The sequence below is a fragment of the Carlito syrichta genome, unplaced genomic scaffold, assembly GCF_000164805.1.
Source record: "Carlito syrichta isolate Samal-C Ts95f unplaced genomic scaffold, Tarsius_syrichta-2.0.1 Scaffold78716, whole genome shotgun sequence".
Lineage (NCBI taxonomy): Eukaryota > Metazoa > Chordata > Mammalia > Primates > Tarsiidae > Carlito > Carlito syrichta.
In genome coordinates this window covers 73,368-84,337 of record NW_007022812.1, presented here as the reverse complement: position 1 = coordinate 84,337, position 10,970 = coordinate 73,368, and the positions used below count along the sequence as shown (strand labels likewise).

General features: G+C 45.7%; 1 pseudogene across 1 annotated transcript; it reads right to left on the bottom strand.

The window, feature by feature from the left end:
- Positions 1–8,191: 8,191 nt before the first annotated feature.
- LOC103256451 lies at positions 8,192–9,770 on the bottom strand (annotated as a pseudogene). The gene has a single exon (XR_002481738.1). The product of XR_002481738.1 is annotated as an adenosylhomocysteinase pseudogene (transcript).
- Between the last annotated feature and the right edge of the window lie 1,200 nt (positions 9,771–10,970).

Genomic DNA, 10,970 nt, shown 5'->3' with positions numbered 1-10,970 from the left:
CCTTGAACATCCAATGTAATATTATAAGAAAATGACTGACAGTAGTGGGAAACTATGGGGTGGGGAGGGAGAGGAGATTAACGGTAGTAAATATCTGTCTGGGGAGGGGGAAACACCTCTTATCAACAAGGGTGACTGAACGAAACGTACTTGTATACCTAACCCTTAACTGTACCCCACAATATCATAATAAAAAATATTGATTATAAAAAAAAAGAAAGAAAGCCTCCACAGGCTAAACATGTGCCCTGCACCTCTCCTCAGTTGAGGAGATGGCTTCATCATGGATCCTGAGACTTCTGTTTCCTTCTCCTCTGCTCATGGTGACTGGAACCATGCTACACTCTGTTGTTTTTGTTTTTGTTTTTTTGAGTTGGTGTCTCGCTCTGTCGCCCAGGCTGGAGTGCAGTGGCAGGCTCACGGCCACCCCAGCGTCGACCTGCAGGACTCCGGCGATCCTTCTGCCTCAGTCTTCCAAGTAGCCAGAACAACAGGTGTGTGCTCCCAAGCCTGGTTAATTTTTTGATTTATTGTAGAGATGAGGGCTCGCCCAGCTGCCCGGACTGGTCTTGAACCCACGGGCTCAGGTAATCCACTCGCCTCGGCCTCTCGAAGTGCTGGGATTACAGGCTGAGCCACTGAGCCCCTCCCACTCTGTTGTTTCTAAGTTTCCCTTTTATTTTCAGTCTCAAGTTCAACAGTCTTACTATTTCTTTTATTATGATTATTTGTAGGGTACAAGTGGGGATTTACTACACAAGCAGGTTGCATGCAGGTGAAATTTGGGTTTCTAGCTGGCCCTTTTGCCTCCTGATAGGTACCCATTGTGTTGCCACATGCCCCCATCGCTCCTCCTTTCCTCCCCTAGCAGTGCCCAGCATCTGCCAATCCCACCCTTGGTCTTAGTCTTTTCTTAAAGACACCTGCACACATCAACACAATCGTCTAGTAACTCTGACCACTGGTACATGGTCCCTGGGTGAGCATCTGTGGTGTTTGTCCCACCAGTGCCTCTCCATACTTTGACGTGTCTGTGAGGAGCACACACGAATATGCCAAGTTCATTCAAGGAGATACCGAAGTCCTGACCTTCTAGTCATCTGTCACCAAGCTGTTCACACTGAGGTGTGTTCTTATATTCCACTTTAACAACATACATAAAGATGTGCTGAAGTAGTCTTTTTGTTTTTAAAGCCTAAAAGGGAAGACAATATCGTTTTGGTAGAAAACATTCTGCAGGCCCTGGTGACCCATCATCAAGCCTTCAGATACTTGGGGCTGACTGTTCCTGGTGACCCATCAACAAGCCTTCAGATACTCAGTGCTGACTGTTACTGGTAACCCACTACTGAGCCTTGGGATCCTTGGGGCTGACTGCTCTTGGTGACCTTTCATCGAGCCTTGGGATACTCTGGGCTGACAGTTCCTGGTTACCCGTCACCAAGTCTTCAGATACTCAGGGCTGATTGTTCCTGGTGACCCATCACCGAGCCTTGGGATACTCAGGTCTGACTGTTCTTGGTGACTTGTCACTGATCCTTGGGATATTTGGGGCTGACTAGTCTCTAAAGCTGGCAGGATAATCATGAGAGGGGAGAGTAATGCTGCTGTCACATGCCTAAGGGTGAAATGGGGAGGGGGGAGGGCAGGCAGAGACAGAGCATGAAGTACACGAGCAGAGGGAGAGACCACCATGAGTGTGTGCCAGAGTCTGCACTGTCTTCCATGCTCCCAGAGGCGAGGTGCCATGGCTGTTGTCACCCTCAGCAGCCCAACCTGGATGGAGTCTAGAGAGGGAAGGGAGGGACAAGGAACATCCGTGGCCTGACAGTGTTGTGGGCCAAGGACCCAGACTGAGACATGGGTCCTTTGTAGAGAGGAAGAGACCACCAGGAGAGCAAGTTAACTCAGACAGTGTCCTCCCGTGCCCATGACGCCATTGCTCCTCACGTGGCCATGGAAAGTGCTGTGACCCTGCAAAGGGTGAGCTCCACACTGGGGCTTGTTTACCTCCAGTGGTGATGACTCAGGGAGCAGCTGCACTGCACAGTGAGAACATCCTGAGCTCAGTGATCCCAGCGCCCTCATCACCACTCAGTGTGCTGAGTACTCCCAGCTGCTCAAGACATGCACATCTCAGCATCTACCCTGGGCTAACTGAGGAGGACTTGGCCAGGCAGTGCCAGGTGGCTAATTGGTAAAGTGATGGCTCAAAGAGGACTCATCTCTAATTATGGGCATTTGACATCTTCATGTAGGCTTTATGAGATAGTAAATACAGTTTTACAAGATGTGCATTGGGGCCATATGGCCTCCCTGAACATGCAGAACAAATGAGGCATAACGAGGCATTATTTATTTATTTTAGAATGACAGGATGCACTGTGGAGGGTATTTTTTTTACAGGTTGAGGCCGGAAAGTCAGGAGTTTGGGTTGTAGAGAAGATGTTTTTTTATGTTTTGCTTCAGGACAGAAGGTGGATACAAGGACAGGCACGGTCCAGAGTGCAGGAAGGAAAGAGATCCAGAACCAATTCTCCTTATTCCAAGAGAAATATCAAAGATGTAAAATCATATACTGTATTCCCTGTGTTTTCATTTGGAATTAGATTCCCTCTCTTTGGTCTATTCAGTCATTTATTTCAACACTTACTTAGAATCTAGTATGATAAGTAATACAGATCAGACGCTAACAGACTCTTGCACATATATGCCCACAAATGTGCAACAGGGATTCTGTGATTCTCCTAAGGCATAAGTAAAATCTGTAATACGAAATCTTCTGAAGAGGGTCCACAGCTTTAATGAAATTAAAAGCCTCATGATTGAAGAAAAGGTTAATAACCGTACAGCCTTATATCCAAGACCATAAGACATTATATAGTGTAGGATATCACCTCACACCTACTAGAGTGGCCATTCCCAAAAAGACAAAGGCAGGATATGGAGAAAAGAGAGCACCGACGGTGGGATGTAGATCAGCACACCCATGATGGAAAGTAGTACAGGGGTTCCTTAACCATGTGATCCAGTAGTACAGGAGTTCCTTAACCATGTGATCCAGCAATCCACTTGGGGGCATATATCCAAAAGATTTTAAATCAGTATGTCGAGGACATGGCTGCACTCCCATGTTCAATGCAGCATTATTTACAATAGGCAAATTATTGAGATAACCCAAGTGTCTGTTGACTGATGAATGGGTAAAGAAAGTGTGGCATATACATATGATGGAATACTATCCATCCTTAAAAAAGAAGGAAGTCCTGTTCTTTGTGACAACATGGATGAGCCTGGAGGACACTGTGTTAAGTGAAATGAGCCAGGACAGAAAGACAAATATTGCATGGCCTCTCTTATGTGTAAAATCTAAAAACGTGACACTCTCAGAAGCAGGGAGCAGAAGGGTAGTTACCAGAGGCTGGGGGTGCTGGGTTGGGATGATATTGGTCAAAGGATTCAAAATTTCAGTTAAGCAGGAGGAACAAAACCAAGAGGTTCATTGTATAACATTGTGACTATAGTTAACAACAATGCATTGCATTCTTGAAAATTGCTAAGAAAGTAGACTTCAAGTGTTCTCACCACAAAAATAAGAAATATATGAGATAATACGGTGTTAATTAGCTTGATTTATCTATTCTGCCATGTATCCACAATGTCAAAATATCATGCTGCACATCAAATGTATGAATTACATACGTTTCATATTTGTCAATTAAAACAACAACAACCAAAAATTCCCCACAAGACTCCATATGGAAAACGATAAGATACCACACCATGTAAGACACTGAGCATGTGAACAATCCCTCCTCCAGCTCTGCTTTTCAAAGTGGAAGACCCACATCCAACTCATTCTGAAGGAGGTGGGTGACTATACTCCATGAATACCCAGGAATTTCCCAAGGCTGTGTGATGCCACAATGCTCTATCTGAAAGATTAGAAGACACCCTACTGAAATGCAATCAAAAGTGGAGGATAAATAAAAGCAGTTAAAAATTAGAAGGTCTGAGAGGCCAAGGGCACCCGGTCCCTTTCACTCCCAAGCTGAGGTGCATCATTTCATCTGCCTGAGATGAAGGCATCACTTCAACAGCACGTGGACAGAGCAGGCTTGTCAGAAAAGATGAGATGGAAGAAAAGTTCTTGGTTCTTCCTCTGTTTTGACTGTTAGGACAAACATGATCACTAATTGGCTTTTCAGCACATATTTTCATCTTATTTTTATTGATCAGTTTAGAAACTTTTATTACATTGTACAACTTCCAAGCTTTTCCCTTCAATTTTATATCTATTATCTATCTATCTATCTATCTATCTATCTATCTATCTATCTATCTATCTATCTATCTATCTATCATGTCTATCTGTCTATTATATCTGTCTATCTATTATCTATCTGTCTATCTATCAATAAATTATATATCTTTCTATCTATCAATCATCTGTCTATCATTTACCTTCAAAGATACACAGACTTATAAAGAATCAAATTTCTCTACAGGGTTTGCTATAACAAACATCCTGCACTATCCCTCCTTCCTAACCTAATTTACTGACTATTTTGGCATGTACCACCATATCTCTAAATGATATGCTTAGATTGTTACTTTAAAAAAAATTGATTTCCCACTACAGAAGCAGAGGACATAACTCTCTTTCCTTCCTCCACGTCTATAACACATGTTCTCCTTCCCATCCCCCTTCCTTTCAATAGTTATTTTCATTAAACCAATACTCAGGGTTTACTCTTCAGTATTGACTGCTTAAATGTCCTACAAGGTTGAAAATGCAGGAAACCACCATCATGGTGCCTTTCTTGCATGGCTATTGTTTTCTGGTAAGTAATGATGAACTTGTTTGGTAATTTGCCTGTTTTTCTAAATTCTTGTCACCAGCTCAGCCCCACACTCCACACCAGTTGCCTAAATTCTCTCACAAGATGTTGCATGTTTCAGATAGTCTCCCAGTTTGACTGGGGATATCTGTCCTGAAGCCTGGCTCTCAGATGTGCCCAGTGTCCCAAGCCCACAGACCCTCCCTTCCACCCTTTCCAGGATGAAGCTTCCTCACTCCCCATGGTTTGGGTGTGGCATCCTGCATACAGGGTGTGGAAGTGGGGATCTGACGGTTCCTCAGACTTCCCAACAGTATTCCTTGTTTTCCTTGGAGAGCATCATCTTAGGTCTGCTCATGCATTGCCCACAGATCCATCTCTTTCTGGTGCCCCAGTTTTTGTGCCGCCATCTTTTCTTTTGTCTTCCACATCTTGATGCACTGGGGCCTCTAACACCTCTTTTTGCAGTTGCTTCTCTGGGGTTTTTAGTAGGGAACAAATGCAGAAGTGCGCACTCAACCAGTTCTTGCTATTCTTGAGAGTGTTCTAGAAATCAAATTGCAGACACCCAGGCAGGTGCTGTAAGCGGGTATTTTAGCAACTCTGCTTATACAACCACCACCAGCAAATGCTCATCTGTAACTTGTGAGAACTCAGTCCCTTCTGCCTCAGGTGAGTCTCATGCCAGGTGGGTAATGGGACTGAACAGCTGTGCCCTGCCCCCCATGTAACCTTTCTAATTCCAGGCTTACTCAGTATGATGCCTCCTTGATGGTCTGTGGCCGTTCTTAGGTCCCAGATACCTGAGAATCACCAAGGTCAATCGATACTTCTGTCATGCTCTGTTACAGCTGATCAATAAGGACAAGGAGGCAGTGAGGTGGAAGCAAAGTGTTTTATTAAATCCAACATTGGTCTTGTATTGGCCCCAGGACTTCAGTAGTGTTTGTAAAACTCCCATATCCTTCCCATCTACCTTGTCTTATTCTAGTTGGCAAGAACTGTTTGCATAGAAACACCTGCATACTCCTTCCTCTCATTCTCCAAGGAATCCCTCCTTGAAGACCTGGGTGCTAGATCACTGCCACTAGACTGTGTGATCTGCATGCCACACCCCTGTGGACATCTCTTACTTGCAAGGGGAGCAGTCAGGTCCTCAAGCTTGTCCTCCACAGGCCACGATGAAAATTTTTGTTTTTTGAGTTGGGATCCCACTCTGTCACCCAGCCTAGAGTGCAACGGCAAGATTACTACAATCACAGCTCACGGGAGCCTCCAACTCCTGGTCTCAGGTGATTCTTCCACCTCAGCATCTTGAGTAGCTGGGACTGCAGGCACATACCACCATGCCCAGCTAATTTTTTGATTTTTTGTAAAGATGCGGTCTTGGTATGTTGCCCAGGCTAACATTTTTTTTTTTTTAATGTGATGGCTTTTAGTGATGGAGGGAAAACTACTCTACAGCTTTCCATAGTGAGAGCTACTTCCTGTTACGGCATTGAGGCCAGGCTGCTGGGCATGTTCTGAGGACTGACCATACCTGACTGCATTTACGGTTTCGTGCACAATGACAAGATGTGCTTTCATATCCCTTTTTGTACGACCCCCACTTGAGTTTGTGAATACTGCAAATGACATCGGCTCAAACACCCTAGAATCCTGGGGGTGGCAGATGTAGACCAGCTGTGTAACTACTAGAACCAGGAGGAAATGATAAAACACAAGGATTTTTCTTTCCTTCTCTCTGTATATTTTTCTTTGATTGACTCCTGAGAGCTAGTGGACTCCTCCTCCTGTCTCCATTTCCTGAACAAACATCAGTGCCAGTGATAGCAATGCCACCCCCTTCTCCTTTCTTGTTTCAGTTGACATGTTTGTCATATTTAGATTGTAAATTTCCATGGGGTATGATGGCCTTGGGTTCTTAGCTTTCTCTTCTAAATGTTTATCTAGATAATTTTTGCTGTATACACAGCTCATGGAATGGAAACATTCCTCATTTTTATTTGGGCTTTTTGGGGGGGAAGTAGGGAGTCACAGAGCATACTGTGCTGACCCTCAGTAACTTTTGGAGCTCGGCTATCAAAGGGGAAGTTAATGACACAGTGATGCAGGGGGCAAGGGGTCAGGATTGGCAGTAGTGGGAATCTGCTGGGGGCGGGGCACCCCTCATCAACAAGGGCACCTGCATAATGAACATTTGTATACTTAACCCTGAATTGTACCCCACATCTTTAAAGTAAAAAATTTTTTTAAAAGACACAGCGATAAGACATTCTTTCCTAGCGATTTTGTCAGCATATCCTTGAGCATTTTTCAGATCACACATTTGATCTGATAATCCAAAAGACAACACCACAACCACCCTGAGTCACAGCAAGAAAGAATGCATGGCACATGAACAGTGAACAAACAAGCAGAAAGAAGGGGTAAGATAAAATATTTATACCACGAGAAGCCAAAGGAGTGACTGCGTCAGTTGAATATGACTACTAGGTAAGTGAGGGTCACAGGAGTTTCAAGTTTAAACCAAACAGAACAAGGGACAGCTGTCACAGCTCTTCTTATTAGGCTGGCAAGCTGTGATTCATTGTTGGAATTCTGGGAACTGCTTGGATGCCAGGAAAGAGTGTGAGGCTGGAAGGGGTAGAACAGAAATAATTTCTGAAGATCTCTCACATGTTATCTGTGTAGAAGCAGTTTTTCCATACATTCCCCATGGTATTTTATTTGAGAGAAGGACCTGCAATAATAGTTTGGACAAAGTAGCTAGTCAACTAAGAAGCTTGATTGATGAGCTCAGAGTTAAGGAGACCAGGAGGGGGAAATATTTGGGGAGGAGCCCAGAAACACCAGGTGGAGATTTTTATTTGTTTATTTTGTGTGTGTGTTTTTTTTCTTTTAGGCACCAAAATTTTTATTGACCCGCCTTCCTGCTTTCTTTTAACATAATAAACATTATAAACCAAATTACTCTTTTTGACCCAGGGTTGTGATAGGAACTATCACGTTCAAAGTGGTATCAGATCTATGTGTGCTTTTATATTTTTCTGGCCCCTCTCAACCTCTGGCTGTCACTTCTCTTGTCCTTTCTCAGTTGTCCCTTAACAGTCCATTCCAATCCCTGTAAAATAGGGACTATAAGTACCAACCTCATTGTTACAGGTTTAAGAGAAGGCCCAGCACTAAGACAGACTCTCAGGATCACTCAAGCTCCAACAATTCCTCGCTGCCCTTCAATATAGCTCCTTACCATCTGTTATGGGCTGAGGAACCACTGAACCTATAAACCAAGCACATGGGTGTTAAGTCCATAGGCCAGGTCCTCAGTGGTACAGTACACAGGCTTTGTGAATGACCACCACTACCAACTTCAGGCCTAAGGAAGGACTGACCCAGGGAGCAGTTCCAAGACCACTGAGCTCATGGTTCCCTTGTACTTCCATCACAACCAGGGCCTCTCAATTCCCCCTGCCATATTTGGAACAGAAGGAAGGACAGAGGCCAAAAACTGAGTTACCAGCCCCAGGGATTCAATAGGGGATACTGACAAACCAATCATAAAGTTGGTGCCATTTACTCTGGGGAGGAGATGAGGCTTGAACAAGGACAGCAGCTGAAATGTGAAGGACAGGTCTGTCTCTCAGTAGCGGTAGTGTTCAGGCTTGAAGGGGCCGTCACGAGACATGCCCAGGTACTGGGCCTGTTTCTCAGTCAGCTTGGTCAGCTTCACGTTCAGCTTGCCCAGGTGAGCTTCAGCCATGGCCTCATCCAGCTTCTTGGGCAGGAAGTGAACCCCAACAGGGTACTTGTCTGGATGAGTCCACAGTTCAATCTGCACCATCACCTGGTTCGTAAAGGAGTTACTCATCACGAAGCTGGGGTGGCCCATGGCACAACCCAGGTTGACCAGACAGCCCTCAGCCAGCAGGATGATGCGGTGCCCATTCTTCAGCCGGTAGCTGTCCACCTGGGGTTTGATGTTCACCTTCTCCACAGCATTCTCATTGAGCCACCTGACATCAATCTCCACGTCAAAGTGTCCAGTGTTACACACAATGGAGTCATCCTTCATCTGCTCAAAGTGCAGGCCAAGGATGATGTCAACACAGCCTGTGGTGGTAACAAAGATATTGACCTCCTGACAGGCCTCATCCATGGTGGTTACCTCATAGCCCTCCATAGCAGCCTGCAGTGCATTGATGGGGTCGATCTCAGTGATGATGACACGGGCTCCAAAATCCCGCAGGGCCTGTGCACAGCCCTTGCCCACGTCGCCATATCCTGCTACCACTGCCACCTTGCCTGCAATCATCACATCTGTGGCCCGCTTGATGCCATCTATGAGGGACTCCCGGCAGCCACAGAGGTTGTCAAACTTGCTCTTGGTGACGGAGTCATTGACATTGATAGCGGGTACCTTCAGGATCCCATTGGTCATCATCTTGTATAGGTTGTGGACCCCAGTCGTGGTCTCCTCAGAGATGCCTCGAATGCCTGGCAGGAGCTGTGGGTACCTGGTGTGGATAAGGTTGGTGAGGTCACCACCGTTGTCCAGAATCATGTTGAGGGGCCCATCCTTGAAGTACAGTGTCTGTTTGATGCACCACAGGTACTCTTCATCCGTTTTGCCCTGGGATGCCAGCCCTGGAAATGGCAGCTGCTGCATGGTCCTGAGTAGAGAAGATGTTGCAGCTGGACCACTGTACCTCAGCACCCAGGGTGACGAGGGTCTCTGTGAGGACAGCAGTCTCCACAGTCATGTGCAAGCAACCAGCAATGCAGGCACCCTTCAGTGGTTTGGAGGCTGAGTACAACTCTCGCATGAGCATCAGGCCGGGCATCTCATTCTCTGCGATGTCCAGGGCCTTGTGCCCCACAGGTGGCCAGGCTGATGTCAGCGACTTTGTAGGGCAGTTTGTCAGACATTCCGGCTGTGTTTCCGCATGGGCGGCGGGCCCAGATGCGGTGGGAGGTGGTACAAGCGGGCGGGCAGTATTTTGTGGTTTTTAAAGACAGGGTCTTGCTCTGTGGCCCAGGCTGGAGTGCGGTGGCACGCTCACAGCTCATTGAAGCCCAGACTCCTGGGCTCAGACAGTCCTCCTGCCTCAGCCTCCTGAGTAGCTGGGACTACAATTGTGCACCACCACACCCTGCTAATTTTTTTTTCCCAATTTTTTTGTAGAGACAAGGTCTCTCTATGTCACCTAGACTGGTCTTGAACTCCTGGGCCCAAGTGATCCTCCTGCCTCAGCCTCTCAAAGTGCTGGGATTATAGGTATGAGCCACTGTGCCAGGGATTATTGTGAAATGGATTGTCAACACATAGACATAGAGGAATGGGATGGACCCAACCAATCCCATGAACGTTCTGGGCGTCACCAATAGTGAGCCATATCAGGAAATGCAGAGACATAGATGGAAATTGGAAACCTTGCCTCAAGCAATGTGTCCTAGGGAAGCAGCACTGAGTATAAGAGAAGCTTGTGCAGTCCAAATGAGGGACAGCTGTCTCCATGAGATCATGACAGAAGCAGAATGAAGGCTCGGCTCCATGACACAGTGGCTGTGATGCATCAGTGTCCACGCCATGCCAAGCCTTGTGTGCCCCCACATAAGCAACCACATTTCTTAGCAATCAGTATTAGTGAACACTGATTTGGTGTTACTAAATCCCAGGCCGATATCATTTTGTCTAACTTTCACTTCCAGGGTGAAGCACGTATACTGTGTTTTCTATGTTACAGATGAGGAAGTCACTCATGGAAGAAATCTGCACATGACAAACTTGAGCAATAGTTAAGAGTGCGGCACGATGTGGGGCTCACAACGTGTGGACAAAGAAGAATGTGAAGGAAGATAAACTAGGAGAATTTGGCCTCAGACCAAATAAGCACAAAGGATAACAGCTAAATGATTACTCTGTGAGGCTTCTTGCATATGACATTGGCAATTTTCTAGAAATGATGCCTTTGGCAGGGAAACAGGATAGCATATTACATCCACATTTGTACTGATGTTTTGTTTTGCTTTATAGATTATAAAATGACAGACAGACAATATAAAACATGGAGTCTAACTATTAGTAATGAGCACCCGTGTGTCGATTTCCAGTGTGAGAAACAGAAA